Genomic DNA, 16,046 nt, shown 5'->3' on the forward strand with positions numbered 1-16,046 from the left:
CCAGGTTCAGGCACTACCAAAAGAGAAAGGAATTATAAAGAAGTCATCCTCCCTTCAGGGATTGCAGTTTAGGGCCCACAGAAGGCAAGTGAAAATGGGCTGAATTTCAGCCCCCACTTTGCACCTCCTCCCCTTGGAAGCCTGAAATACACAGTGGTGTCTTTGACCTCGTGTTCCCGAGGGGGTCTGAATAAGGGGTATTTAACTTTACCATATCTTCAAAGCAAATAAAATCTGGTATCTTTCTTTTTGCTAATGGAGTTGATACCAACTTATACAACACCATCCTAATAAACTGACACATAGAGGTTTTCAACAAACAGAACTTAAATTCATGCAGTGACACCCAAAAAATGGATTGTTTGAGGGGAATAATTGACTTTCTATTCTTATATTCTGCCCATCCTTCCTAGAATCTGCACCCAAAACAGGAAGGACACACTCAAAGATACAGGAGATTATCCACCAGAAGATTCACCTTTGTAGGAAGGTAGGGTGATTTTTTAGATATTCTGACTTTAGGCCGACCCCTATGGGGGTGTCTTCCTCTTCCTTAGCTCTCTCTGTTCATTGCTCTCAAATTTAGAAAATTTCTCCTACCCACTACTAGCAAGGGAAATAAGGTGGGAGAAAATGACATAACTATGGGTAGAGCGTGGGTCAAGGGAACAGTCACCTGGAAGGATGAGAAAAAATGGTTTTAGAGACCAAAGGACTGGGATCATCTGGGATTGGGAAGCTGAGATAAAATAGAATCCAGGAGAATGGACTCACTGGCCACAGAGGCTTTCTAACACACCAGAAATGAGGCTGTGAGCCCAGGAAAGGTGGTGGAGGTGAGCTTAGCCACCTCAGGAAAACACTCTCCAGGACTTTGACCCTTTGACATTTGTATAGTTTGGTGTGGGTTGAATGACAACTCTTCAGAAAGAAACTGCCTGATTACTCCTCAGGAGCGTGCTGTACGTGTGTGCATGTGCTCAGAAGTGCAAAGGAATACTCTCTTCCTCTACTGCATCTAAAGATCTTCTGTTTCCTTTCTGTACTTGTCCAGTGCAGAAGATGGGAAGGCAAGCAAATGATGCTCAGGAACGTCTCACCAGTAGGCCATTTATATTTTCAGTTACAATTATACCTTTAGTGATAGGAGGAATAGTGCCTCAGTTTCATATAATAAGCTTCAATGGATTCTGGGAGAAACTGGCAAGTCATTATATTCCAGAGAAATTGTTCTGCCAGGTCCAGATTCACTTGGGTTCTTTGATATTTTAGAACGTAGTGAGGGCTTTTAATCTATGCCAAATAAATATGTTAGTATTAATCCTCAGCTACGTTGGGGCTGACTAATCACTTTGTGGATTTTCTATATCCTTTTCTTTTTCTCCTTTCTTACTTTTGGCCCTTGCATTACTCATTTGCAACTCCATAAGAAATCAAAGAGGAAATAAAAGGAGATGAAACTTAAATCATTTGGGTTCTATTATTTCTCTGTGATTTACTCTGATTTTGCCAGAGGAAAGTTGGACATTTTAGCTGAAAAGGAAGTTCAGGGCTTACTTGTAAATTTCAGTAATCCATCTTGTCTCTGAAGGAGAGATGACACTGTGCCTTTATTATAGTGTGTTGGAGAAAGGCCTGACTTTTTTAGAGTTGGTTGGCCTGTGTTATTCTGCCTTCACTTTTGGCCGGATGATCATTTCATATCTTTGGACCTCAATCCTTCAATTGTAATTCGGACTGGATGATTTCCCATTTGCCTAGAAAACTTCCAGTGAGCCACTGGCAGTTATGGAAATTCTTTAGCAACTAAGAATTCTTACCCATCTAACCTCCTTGTGACCATTAGTCATCATTTTATGAGAAAGTTGACTGGAAGTTCAGTGAAATTTGGGGTCATAAAGCAGAATCAGAAACCTGGCGTTGCTGTCATTAATCCTTTGCTCCTTCATGCGATCTGACCTCCCTATAGACCACTAGCCAGTTACCACTGCCATACTTCACTCTCCTTGTTTTCAGGGGCTAATCAGAAGAGGCCTTCTCTTCCGAGTTCACTGCTGAGTATGTGAACTTTACTGTAAATAACTCCCTCATCCCATAGTTCAGAGCCCTAGTTCTCTAATCCACCTCTTTAGCATCTGTAGACTTCAGAATATGCAAGTGATAACTCTTATTCTAATAGAACTCAAACACGCTATTTCTACCTCTTTTAACACTTTATTGTTTTCTTCCAGATAGTCCGGTTGTTATATGAAGTCCTCAGCCAGAGAGTGCAATTTTGATCTGTTTTCTTATTTTCTTGATATTAACAAGGCAGCTAGCTATCTCTGAATTTTTTGGTACTCACTTTGACTTTATCCTAATCTCATTCAAGCTATGATGTATACTTCTTCATATGGAACCAGAATTCATAACCAACTCTATGAATGAATTGATAATATGAGGAAACTTTCAGAGTAAAGTACTTAATGTTTACACTAACATATACTTACATTTACATACTCTTAAATACCAGTGTTCACTGGGTATATAGTACAAACTAGAATGCTTTCGTTGAAATGTAGAGCATATGCAATATAGCTTAATTTCTCCCATAGAAAAGTATGTATGGTGAATCAGGGCACAGTCAGTTAAGCATTAGACTCTTGATTTTGGCTCAGGTCATGATCTCATGGTTGTGAGATCAAGCCCCATGTGCTAAGGCTCTGTGCTAAGCATGGAGCCTGCTTAAGATTCTGTACCTCCCTCTTTCTGCCCCTTCCCACTTGCTCTCTCTCTCTCTCTCTCTCTCTCAAAAAACAAAGAAAAGTATGTATGATGGATAATTATTTTTATTCCCCACCAATTTTTTACCACTTTAAAAATTTTTCTTGTATCCTTCTCAAATTTTTTTCACTTCTTCTATTTTATGGTTATGGTTATGCCTGTGCTATTGCTGATAATAACCAGCAATGGCTTCCTTCTGGTTCTCCAAAAGTAAACTTTTCTTGTCATGGATCAGACTAGATCCCTTTTCCTTTCCACCTTTTCTATTCTGTTTCATTCTCTCTTGTGCTCTCTTTTTTGCTACAAACCCTTTGTTTTCATTCTCTCTCTGAAAACTATATTGAAGTTTCTAAACCTTTCAGACTCATACCGCATACCTGTGTCTTGAGAAATAGTTAGATGCAATGAAGGAAGTTTGATATCTTTGTAATGATAATTTAATAGCTGTACTACTTGATGTTAGAAAATTCCTCAAAGTAAAACAGTCCGAATGAGATTACAATGTGTGCAGTCATTAAGAATATCTGATAGGCATCGTATGAATCATGTATTAAAATGTGTTCTGACTTAAATTTAAAGCATTAGCTTAAACAATTCTCTATAGAATAAATAGTATCTTGACCTAGATTTTGATTATTATCTTTCATTCAGTCTTGAGGAAGACCTTCAAACTCACTTGCCTGAGGCACTTGCAAGCTCCAGGTTTTTTTGGCTCATGAAAGAAAGATAAGTCACTCTTGAGAAGTGAGAAATCCTACAGTAAAAACCTAGTGGGGGATTATCTCTGTTTCCTTTAACCAAATCACACCTTTGTATAACCTTAGTTTATTATTATGTTTATTTGATTCTGTAACCATAATCCATTGCTGTCATGGGTTAACATCACTACAACTAGTGTAAGAGAGGGTATAGTTTAAATGTATCCCATTAGGTAATTTTATTTTGAAAGCGATCATTTTTAAGTACTAAATTAATATTGCTATTTAAACAAACATGACTAATGGCTGGAAGGCTAGAAGCAAAGAGACCACATACAACCAGTAAAGAGTGAAGGTAGATGAGCAGAGTCAGTTCACTGGGACTGAATCAATGGCTCAAATAGAAACAGGGTAGGGGTGAGAGGGAAATGTGAAATCTCACCCCAGGTAGGAGCTGCCCACAAAGAAGGCTGCAGTAGAACTTTAGCCAACCTTGGTTTTTCTTTATCATATTACTCCCATTCTCAAAATTCCAAGTAAATACTAAGTGCATATTAAATATGTATTTTATGAATGTTGTGGAACATAGTGATAATAGCCTACTGGTATAAATGTTGACAAAGCACAATTCTCTATTCAGTGTCAACAGAAAGTTTATGTATTTATTTAATTCCTTTCTTATTACATAGCCTGCTAACACTTCCTTCTTTGATGATTTTCGTCCCATTCTTGATTTTAATTGCAATCAGTATTTCATTTTCTTCCAAATATATATCACTAATACTGAGTTCCAGACCTGTTTGTTCAATAGCATCCCTGACCTCTTCCTCTAGAATATCTCATGGACCTCTTTTTTAAAATATTTATTTATTTTTTGGAGAGTGCTAGTGGGGGAGAAGCAGGGGGAGGGGCACAGATGATCCGAAGTGGGTTCTGTACTGACAGGCTGACAGCAGTGAGCCTGATGTGAGGCTCAACTCACGAACCATGAGATCATGACCTGAGCCAACCAACTGAGTCGCTCAGGTGACCCTCTCATAGACCTCTTAATTTAACATGTCAGCGCTCTGGATTTTCTCTCTCTGTTCCAGCTTAGAAACCCAACTTACCCTCTTTCAGATTTCTCCATTGTAGTAAAGAAATCACTGTCCTTCTAGTTGCTAAATCCAAATTTCTAGGATTTGGTAGCTGCATTGAAATTTTTCCTGGCTTTTTTTTCACCGTACTTCACTTCTACGCTAATCTGAGCCACCTCATTCTCTCACCTTGTCTAATGAATGCAACTGCCTACTGAGAAGTCTTCCTGTCCACTCTGGGCCTCCTATAGCCCATCTTTCACAAGTAGCCAGGAAACTTTTAAACACATCATAAAAATCATGCCACTTTCTTGCTTAAATCTCTCCAATGATTTTGCAACATGCTTGTAATAAAATCTAATTTCCTTATCATGGCTAAAGATTCTATATAGTCACCCTTCTACATCACCTCATATGTACCCACTCTCCCCTTGGATTGTTACCCTCCAGCCAAATGTGTATTCTAATTGTCAGGCTATGTATTAGTTTTCTATGCTTTGTAACAAATCATTACAAACTTACAACCTAGAATAACACATCTATTATCTCATAGTTTCCATGGGTTGGGACTCTAAGACTGTGCTTAGAGTCCCATAGAATGAAATCAAGTGGTTGTCCAGGGCTGAATTCTCATCTGAAGGCTCAACTAAGGCGGTATCTGTTTTCTCACTAGTGTGTTTTTTGGGGGGAACATTTGGTTTCTTCGGGCTGTGACTTTTTCAAAACCAACAACAGAGAGAGAGAGAGAGGGACACAGAGAGAGACTGGAGTGACTTGGATGACAAGATAAAATCTTATATTACAAAAAATAATCATGGAAGTGACCTCTCACACTTTTGCCATATTTTATTGGTTAGAAGTAAGTCACAGATAATACACACAAGAGAAAGGAATTATCCAAAGGTGTGAACACAAGAAAGAGGCAGTCACAGGGAGGCGCCTGAGTTGTCTGTCTGCCACACAGCCACATATCAACTCTGCTCCCACCTCTGGAGATTTGCCTGTTCTTTTCTGTCTACCTATGATGCTCCCCACCCCACCCCAGCTCCCTGCCTGACTCTTCCACGATTTCGGCTCAAATGACACTTTTACATGGAGGCCTTTTCTAAGAATCCACTCTAAACAAACATCCCCAACACACGTACACACACACACACACACACACACACACACACACACACACGCAATCATGAATTATATTATCCTGTTTTATCTTCATAGCCCTAAAATCACCTTGTTTACTCATTTACTACTTGTGTCTCACTCCCCCTAGAATAAAATGTCCAAATGACCACTGGAGTGGAGACTCATTTAACATATTTTCAGCACTTAGAAGTGATATGCAAGAGCATAACTAATGTTGTTGGGTAAATTTAGAGTAATATAAGAATAAAAAGTGGATAGTTCATAATTTTATGTGGGATAAAGAACTGAAAGAATTATAAGATTCCCACTTGAAAATTTAAAAAAAAGTCAAAACTCTGTTCTAATATTAGTCTGCTAAGGTGAATAGCCAAGTGTAAAATGTACTATTTAGAATTCCCAGCTCTGATTTAAAATTAATAATTATTTATTCCTTCTTGTTTTGAAATGATTATGAAGGAAAATGATAGTACTTATAAAATGTTTTGTTTCTACAGTGATAATTTTAGTCCTAAATATATAATACTTCTTTGTATGAAGATTGGAGTATAAGTTTACAGTAGTAAATTTCATCCTAATTTGGACTCCTGTGTCTTTCCAGGTTGGAAACATAGACCAATTGAATAGCTATAATACTCATTGGGGCAAGAAAAAGATATTGAATCCAGCGTCTTTGTAGAGTTTCATGAGTAGGCAGTCTTTGGTGGAAGCACTACCTCAGTGTCTAGTTTACAGCTTGACAGATTCAAAAAACAAATGCTTACCAGTTTGCCAAGAAATAATCAGGATGTAGAAGTTGATTTGCATAAACCAAAAATCTTAAAAGACTAGTTTATGCATCAGTTTGCCAGTTTATGCTCGAATCTATATTTGACAAAGCAACAGATCCTGACTGTTAACTTAAGACATAACTTCCCATTTCGCTGTAGATAATAAATGTCGATCAGAAAGTCTATTCCTGAGCACAGAATAAGAAAAGAATCAGATGTCCTTAAAAGATGGGTCTGTCAGGCTTTGACCACCTATATTGCATTACTCTAGGGAAGTCTCTGGCTAGATAACTGTAAGTGGCCATTGAAGTCAACCCAGCTTCTCTGGAGACTGCTTTGGATACTTGGCAAATTCTTCCCCATGCACACCCTTCTGCTGTTTTTATCAGTCATGACATTCTCTCTTCTGGGCAACTTATATTTTGGTGGAATTGATTATAAGCACAACTTTCAGAAAACACAAGTAGGTCTTTACAGCCCCAAGTTCTCAGAGGCAACACTCATAAGCCATTTTGCACAATGGGCTACTTTTACGGATGCTTAGTCTGTTTATGAGCGTTGATTTTTACAGCTCAGAGTTTCACTTGACAACCTCCTCCTGTCACTGTTTTCAAACCCTTTTGATTCATCCTCCTTGGTACCTGTAGCCTGCTATGAACTGACTGTATACATCGCTCTTTACTTTATTAACTAATCATCTGCTTGGATAGTTTTGGTTGCACCAGCAGGAGAAAAAATGAAAAATATTTTTATTATGAATTTCATCCATATTTATAATAATGAGCTATTGGAAAACATCTGCAATTTTCTATCATGATTTTCAACTTTTTGTCTCTGGAACAAAAGGTAATAAAGGGTAAAATGGAAATGCTGAAATAAACAATTTGGGTATCAAGTTTTTAAAAAATACTTTGCTCTTCCTTCTATGTGTTGTTGGAGCAATGAAACATGGCACTGATGTTCTCTTCCAGCATTTATGTGTTTAATGACTTTCAGGATGAGCTCTATCTACTGAGAATGCTTGCAATGGTTGTTCATTTGATCATCAACAGCACTCCTGTCTCCATCTCATCTTTCAACCTCAATGTTTAAAAAAAGGAGAAATGATTTGGAGAATTTTCAAAGCTTATGTATTTCAAGTGAAACACCCATTTTTTTCTGTTAGGAAACCAGCAAGATTCATCAACCCAGGAAGATTCTGCTTTTATAAAATATGCCTCCTACCTATGAATTTCATACAGAATTAAGTGCATAAAGTAAGTAAATTGTATTTGTGGTAAGCTTTTATTCAGTTAAAACAGCCTCATCAAATATCCTTCTGCACCTTTAAAGGTTTATTCTTTTCACAAAGACAGCTACCATTTCAAAAACAATTCTGGAATCAGAAGAGAGGAAAATGTGGGGCTGCAAAAAATATGGAAAAATCACTTACTGGAGTGCCCATGAAGTCTGGAGTCAGGAATTCTGGAGTCATTATCTTTTTCCAATTCAATTAGCTTTCTCTAATTGTTCCTTTGTTAATCACCCAAGTTAAGACATGGAATTCTAGATGAACTATAAAGTGTTACATTATTCCAGTTGTATGGATTGATAGAGGACCAACCTGAGCCCTGAAAAAGTATACCAGGAGTTTGAGATGGCAGGAAGTGGAAGGAGTGGTAATTCCATCGGTGGGACCCAGGCTGAAGAGGATGCCAGGACAATTCTGTTCTTTCCGGGGAGAGGAAGTTAGTAAAAGATACACTTACATAGGGCAAGTGCTAAGATATGAGGGGTACATTAATGAAGTGAAAGGTGCAGGATAGTTAATGTGGATGATATTAGAAGAAGTTTTAATAGTATAGCTTGCTAATCAACATGAATGCTATTGTCAGTAGGTGGTAGTCTGTCAGATTATATGGAGACTATATAATGACGTGATTTGGAAGAGTCTCGAGGAGGCCACTCACCTTCAAAGGGACCATTCCCATCTGTGAGTTGTAGCTAAAGTCAGTAGGAGGTGATGATTAGGAGCAAGGACTTTGGAGTCACAAAGTCTAAATAAATCCCAGGTCTGCTGCTTATTAGCTGGGAAAACTGAAGCAATATGGAAGAACTAAATACATGGTTCACATCTGTGGGTAGCTTCACAAAGCTCTAGAGGCAGAGCTAATCCTAACCAGGCCTGAAACAAATTACTCAAACAGTAGGGTCAGTATCTAGCAGGTTGGGGCTGATCTTGAAGGCACGTAAAGGCAACACAGGCTACTTTGGGCAGTAAGAGCCAAAAGGCTCTCAAATTACCTATTCACAAAACAGAGTATTAATCATATTCTCAATGGCAAAAAGGTCTCAATTACAAAAATTAGCTCTGTCTATTACAGTCAGACAAAATTTTGTTAAAATCATATTTGATCTTTTACAGAATATTCACAGAGTGGAGACCAAACATGAATCCTTGAACAATACTCCAAATCCTGCCTTGTAACTAGTGCCAGGGAGACTCTGTGGGCACAGATGCCCCACCTTGGACTTCTAAATCTATCAGTGTTGGCCCTGGGCTCTAGACAGTGCTGCCTCTGAAAACAACATAATCACTGTCACTACTCTCAGCCTCGCCATTTTCTGCATGATCGTTATGTGTTTGCATGAGTCACTCGTGGTTCAAAGTCTGAAGCAGATGTCTCTAATTGGCTGACACTGGCAGTGTATCAGTACGCTCATTGCAAAGGAGTCTCAAAAAGTAACGTTTTGGCATACTGAGCTTCTGTACCCGGAAGTGAACTTCTTATAGCTTACAAGGTTTCCTAAAATATGAGTAGAAGGTTCAGAAGCAGAATGACTAAAACATAATGACAAATTCCCATTATGACCTACCATTCTGGCTGCCCACTGTCAACATACACCAGTATTCCTATACTTACACATATTTTAAAAAGAAAAGTTACTACCCTCCGTAATACAGTTCTCATTTGTACAACCAAAGTAATGGTCATTCCATACCCAAAAGGAGTCAACCAAAAATATTGCGTGTTACAGATCCAAGATTGTTCAGTAATATCCATCATGCTCAAGTTCTGGTATGATTTCATGTCGATATTTTAGGTAGATGAAAGTTTGCTTATTTCTACAACTTGTCATGCACGATTATATAAAAGTATATACAATTTTCCTCTCCACTGTACATTTTCCTTTTATTTTATCTTTTATTTTTTTCGATTTAATCAGTTTATGTCTTGGAATAACTTAAAAATGCATTCCAAGTGGATACAAGTCCTTGGTGTTTCCAAATATTTGAGATTGTTGGGTCTTCTAATAACTTTAACTATTAGACACAGAGGTTCTGGAAGGCAATCCTTGCCAAGGCTCCCCTTGGTTTCATCCTGATTTCTCCTTTTTTCTTGGTAGGCAAGATCAACCATCTAATCAATATTATAACCATTATGAAGAAACCAAAATACCAGATAGCAGTCTTAGCTACTCTAACTCAATGGAAACAAAATGTGTCCCTTGGTAGAATCATTTCTCCCTTTGGTACTAAGGAGCTGTATCTCAGTACATCCTAGAGTTGTGTTGTTGAGAAGTAAAGTTTTGCAAATGGGATATTAGGTGTACCAAGCAGTACCATCCCTATTCTCTGTGTTCTTGGACCTAAGTATCCTGGCTCTGGGAAACAGCACCATACACTGATTCTTGTTTCAGAGTACATACTGTATCCTACAGCACAACATCCCAAACTTAGAAAGTAGTGTGTGTCAGCTGGAGCTCTAAGTCTTCATTTGTTTCCTTTTATAAGGTCAGGATCTTATGGATAATAGATTATGTGTTAAAGCAGTTAAGCCATGAGTATCAACAAACTCCCTTGTTTCATCCCCGAGAAGCCATTTGCATTGTAGCCATAAATAAGGCATTTATAAGTCCATAGGTGATGCTTCTGTCAGAAGCATAGCCAATAGGGAAGGCAAATATATATACAGAATACATGTCTGTTCTAGTTAGGACAAAATACTGCCTCCTCTGTGATGGAGGGGATATAGTATAACCAGCATGCTATTAGCTAGTAGATTGGTCCTTCTAGAATATGGTATCCAATCAGGAACATGGGGTTATTTATTGCTACTTGCAAAATGGGCTCTCAGCAGTAGCAAAAACTAGGTCATCTGTGGGGTGGGAAAATGCTCGTTACTGTGCCTATCCATGTGTTCCTTCCTTTCCTACCAATATGATCATGTTGCTCATAAACCATTGAGTAAGCTCTAGAATAAATTTACCTCCACTGAGCAGGAAAGTCTACCTGACTGTTAAGAGACTCTTTTATCCGCTCTGGGTCTATTCAAAGTAGTCTATCCAGACTCTTTTTTTTTTTAATGTTTATTTTTTGAGAGACAGAGAGTGAGCAGGGGGGTGCACAGAGAGAGGGGGAGAGAGAGAATCCCAAGAAGGCTCTGTACTGTCAGCGCGTAGCCCATCACAGGGCTTGAATCCATGAACTGTGAGATCATGACCTGAACTGAAACCAAAAATCGCTTAACCGACTGAGCCACCCAGGTGCTCCTACCCATATAACTCTTATCCAAACTTCCATGTCAGCAATCTTGCTTTTCCCATGTCTCTGATCTTTTAGGAAAACTAATAGATAATACCCATATATCAGCATGGACTCTTTCCTCAAACACTTCCTCCATCTGGGTAAAGTGGACAAGAGGATATACCATTCAATATTCTGCCCACTGGGAGGATTAGCCCAGTTGGAATTCTTACCTTTTGTACCATGGCATAAAATGTTGAAGAGAATTTAGCAAAATTTTTAGAAGTGTTGTTCAGGGTCCTTCAGAAGGTGATGCAAAGATGAGGTAGGTAATATGCAAGGATTTTATTTGAAGAAATGCTTCTTTGAGAGAAAATAGGGAGGGAGCTAGAGAAGGCTAAGAGAGCCATCAGACTCTGATGCACTTCTGATCTCAAATAAAGGAGAGAGAGAGAGGTTTGGTGGAACTACCCTAGACTGATAGAAGGTTTGGGGAAACAATAGGGAATCCTTAAGCCAAAGTTGGCCTTCAGAGAAGTCAAGAATGGGTTTGCTTTAGTACCTCTTCTGCACACAGTCATTGGCTGGGAATGACCTCTGGGAGGTGTGGAACCACAAATTTCAAAATACAGTAGCTGGTACCCTTGGTTAATTACACACCCTGTAGTCAAGTCAGTGGTCTCTGAGGTGCATTCTCACGGCCACTGTGATGGATAAGATATTCTCAGTTATCTGATTATCCTAGAAAAAATGTAAAGATGTTACTGCTAAAATTGTTCAAAGAGCCACTGAAATTATTATTTTTTAATATAATTTATTGTCAAATTGGCTAACATACAGTGTGTAAAGTGTGCTCTTGGTTTTTGGGGTGATTCCCATCATTCATCGCTTACATGCAACACCCATTGCTCATCCCAACAAGTGCCCTCCCCAATGCCCATCACCCATTTTCCCCTGTCCCCCACATCCCCATCCACCCTCAGTTTATTCTCTGTATTTAAGAGTCTCTTATGGTTTGCCTCCCTCCCTCTCTGTTTTTAACTATTTTCCCCCTTTCCCTTCCCCCATGGTCTTCTGAAATTGTTATTCTTAAAACTTTGTTTTATAATATTCAAAATTCTTCCTTCCTGGGTATGTTTTTGGTTCACTGACTTTCTATTTTCCCTTGTGGTCCCTTATGTTACTTAAAATTTTTTTTAATGTTCATTTATTTTGAGAAAGAGAGACAGCAAGCATGAGCAGGGGAGGGGCAGAGAGAGGAGGAGAGAGAGAATCATAAGCAGTATCTGTGCTGTCAGCACAGAGCCTGACATGGGGCTCAAACTCACGAACCATGAGATCATGACTTGAGCCAAAATCAAGAGTCAGACACTCAACCAACTGAGCCACCCATGTGGCCCTACTTAAAAATTTTGAATAAATCACATAGAACCATAATTAATTTTGTAATAAAGAGGGTCAAGACGGGGGTAATTACCAAGAGAAGTCAATGGTCACTAACCTGGCCTTCATAAGGTGGCTCTTTCTGGATGGATTACTCTAGTCAAAGACCTGTTCCTCAGTTTTGAAAATCCAGAACCATGACTACAGCGTATCCAGTGGTGAACAACCTTAGTAAACACAAAATAACTAAAGACATATGCTGACACATAAGCCAAATGCCAGTGCATTTGTAGTGGGAATATATTAATTAATTTATTTGTAGTGAGAATATAATTTCAAGGATAACCTAAATATTCATAGTTGGTTAACCAAAACACAACTTCCGTCCATTTAGGAAACTCTACAAAGAGAAGGAAATTATACATATTATTGTTAAGCATGGGATAAGAGGAAAGAAAGCTAAAATAATAATTTAGGAGAAAATCTTTGGAGTCAGATCAACCAAGGTTCTTTGTAGAATGTTCTGTAAGTAACCAGTTTCACCCATAAAGAACTGATGCCCTTTTTACTTTATTTCACTCTTCGTGAGGAACATTCATAATTTTCCCTGTCCTGACTATAACTAATACTATAAAATCAATATCTGTTCCAATTATAATCCCAAATATACTAAACTGATGAATATGTTATTGTGTGCTCAGTTTTTCATTGCCTTGGTTGGAGCTCAGATTTTTATATTGCTATGTTGTTTGGGGATGACTTCATCTTCCACACCTCTGTGTCCCTATATTCTAGAATTCATGTGAACCTAAAGAGCTAAGGTTTTCTGCTGTTGTATTCTCTGTATACCTGGCACACATCTACTCATTTTTCGAGACTCAAAATTACATTTCAAACATTATTCTCTATAAAGTGTTTTGTAGCTGTCAAACTTCCACTCAGTCCTGGGAAGCTGCATAGTCCCTCCTCAAGGCACCCAAGGTGATGTTATTTTATAGCACTTATCATGTGGTACTGTAGATTTCCGCAGGACTGGATGATCCAGGGAGGCACGTTGGCCATGATGGTCTGTGCTGTACCAGGTCCCATTAGAATAATTGGTTATGCAAACTGGCTGAAGGAACATAACTCATGGGGTGTGAATGCCTGGGTGTCCTGAGGTCAGTACTAGAGGAGAATTAGATCTGAGTGCAGAATTTGAGACTGACTGAGTCAGGAGCAGAGAGGATTAGGCACAGCCTGGGGACCAGAATGGGATGGCTAGGACTTAAGTGATTGAGAAGAAAAGGACATCAGTCCAGTTCTTTCTGATGCTGGTGCAGATGGGCCACAGAGCTTAAAAACAAAGAAATAGTTGTCTCTTTTGCATGTCTGTCTTGATTCCTAGGCTGTGAGTTCACTGAGAACATGATTTATCTTTGTATTCCTACTCTAGCAGACTACCTGGCCTACTGAAGTGATGAATGGAAGGATAGATAGATGAATGGTTGGTTGGATGGATGAATGGATTTAGACTTTCAAATTTAGTGCATAGTACTGCTACTCCATATTTTTTTGTTATGTCTAATCCAGATTTTATTTATACTTTTATTTAATAAAGTTATTTTAGTATGAGACTGAACTGGAAGTTATAGAATTTTACCAAATGTGATATTTATCATCTTATTTATAACAATCTTTGAAAAATATTATTATATTCAATATAATATATAATATGTTTATATGCTTATATATATTGTTAAAATTGTTCATAGAACCACTGAAGTTATTATTTTTAAAACTTTTTTTTTATAATATTCAAAATGCTTTCTTCCTGGGTATGTTTTTGGTTCACTGACTTTCTGTTTTTCCTTGTGGTCCCCTATGTTACTTAAACATTTTTTTTAATGTTTATTTATTTATTTTGAGAAAGAGAGCAAGCACGAGCAGAGGAGGGGAAGAGAGAGGAGAGAGAGAGAATCATAAGCAGTATCTGTGCTATCAGCACAGAGCCTGACACGGGGCTCGAACTCACGAACCATGAGATCATGACTTGAGCCAAAATCAAGAGTCAGACATTCAACCAACTGAGCCACCCAGGTGCCCCTACGTAAAAAGATCATGAGATCACGTGATCTCATCTATATAATATATATATTCTATAGAATCTATAATCTATATGTAAATATATAATATGCTAATATATAAAATATGCTTATATATATTCGATACATATAGAGTATATGTTTTGTTCGTGAATTTAGAATTCCCCTTGTGTATACAGTTAGATCTTTGTCCTTGGAAAATGGGAAATTTCAGTTCTGAATTGAATTGGGAAAATATTGATATGCCTCTTAATATCTTAAAATGATGTTTATATACATATAAGCAGATATGTATATACACATATATTTTTATTATGATGTGCACACATAATTAAGCTTTTGAAAGATGTGACAACTGTTAAAGCATATTATTTTCTTGAAATTTGCCTACACTTGTAGAAAACATTGTCATTGTAGTTTTATCCAGTGTGTGGAGGCACAAAATGAGTAAAATTAGCAAAAAGCATATAAAGTATGTTCAAATTCAAATGGCACTTTTTTTAATTGGCAGATTTAGCCGTCTGAGAAAACAGAATGCAGCAAACAGAATGCAGAGTATAAAAACACTGAAAAAAATGGGGAAATAAGTTTTAATAACAACTAATATTTACAAGACATTATAAAAGAAAGTTCTCTGTATACTTTGGCATTAAAAACAATGTGGTTTGCACACATTGAGTGAGGAAAAAAAAAACAATTAAAACTGAATTTAAAACCAAGATAATATACATTAGATGTCAAGACAGGTAAAAGATTTTCAAGCTGGAACCTAAAGGCTTTCCAAGCTTCTTAGATGTTGATGATTTTCAGGCAATTATTTCCTATACCCTTAATTTTAAAATGTGCTTTCCTACCATTAGTATGACTGAGTATCATGCCTTCAGCCTGTTGCTTCTCCTTTTCCAGCTCTCTTGCATTGTACAGAATCTTGCCAAACAACTTGAGAATGTGTAGTTCAAAAACCATTTGCCGATTATATTTGATTGAATCTTAAAAGTTATTTTTCTAGGTTCTTTTAACTGCAAAACACTTAGGACAATTAGAAGAGTGTTATACACATTGGTACAATCTATAAAAATGCTTTCAACTCTAAATTCAGCATAAAAATTATTGCTTGCAAACATCAATAAGCAAATGGCTTTTTATTTTACCTTAGAATATTTAGTTCAGTGCACTGTTTATGTAAGATCAATAAATATTGACTAGATTTCTCCACCTAATTTATTTTACAAATAGGAAATAGTAAAACCTCAAAAATATTTTATATTTTCAGCCAGGTAAAAAAATGCACATAATCACTTGACTACACAAATAGAATGTTTTGGGGGCACCTGAGTGGCTCAATCAGTTAAGCACCCAACTCTTGATTTCAGCTCAGGTCATGATCTCACAGTTGGGGAAATCGAGCCTGAGTCAGGCCCTGGGCTGATAGGGTGGAACCTGCTTAGGATTCTCTCCGTCCCTCTCTCTCATCCCCTCCCCCACTTCCACACACACTTTCTCTCTCTCTCAGAATAAGTAAATAAACTTAAAAACAAAACAATAACAACAAAAAATCAAATAGAATATTTTAGCCTCCATTTTTTAAACTAATTTCATCAAATCTCGATGTAACGATAGAA

At 37.6% G+C, this 16,046-nt stretch overlaps 1 protein-coding gene across 3 annotated transcripts in view; it reads left to right on the forward strand.

Annotated features, from left to right (window-relative positions):
• TTC29 (tetratricopeptide repeat domain 29) overlaps positions 1-16,046 on the forward strand; it is a 677,245-nt gene that overhangs the window by 409,340 nt on the left and 251,859 nt on the right. For all 3 annotated transcript variants that reach the window (XM_045055789.1, XM_045055787.1, XM_045055788.1), the window contains one exon: positions 7,616-7,706. The gene's annotated coding sequence lies outside the window, so the exon portion shown is untranslated. The remainder of the gene's footprint in view (positions 1-7,615; positions 7,707-16,046) is intronic.

This window comes from Felis catus, chromosome B1 (genome assembly GCF_018350175.1).
Source record: "Felis catus isolate Fca126 chromosome B1, F.catus_Fca126_mat1.0, whole genome shotgun sequence".
NCBI classification, from domain to species: domain Eukaryota; kingdom Metazoa; phylum Chordata; class Mammalia; order Carnivora; family Felidae; genus Felis; species Felis catus.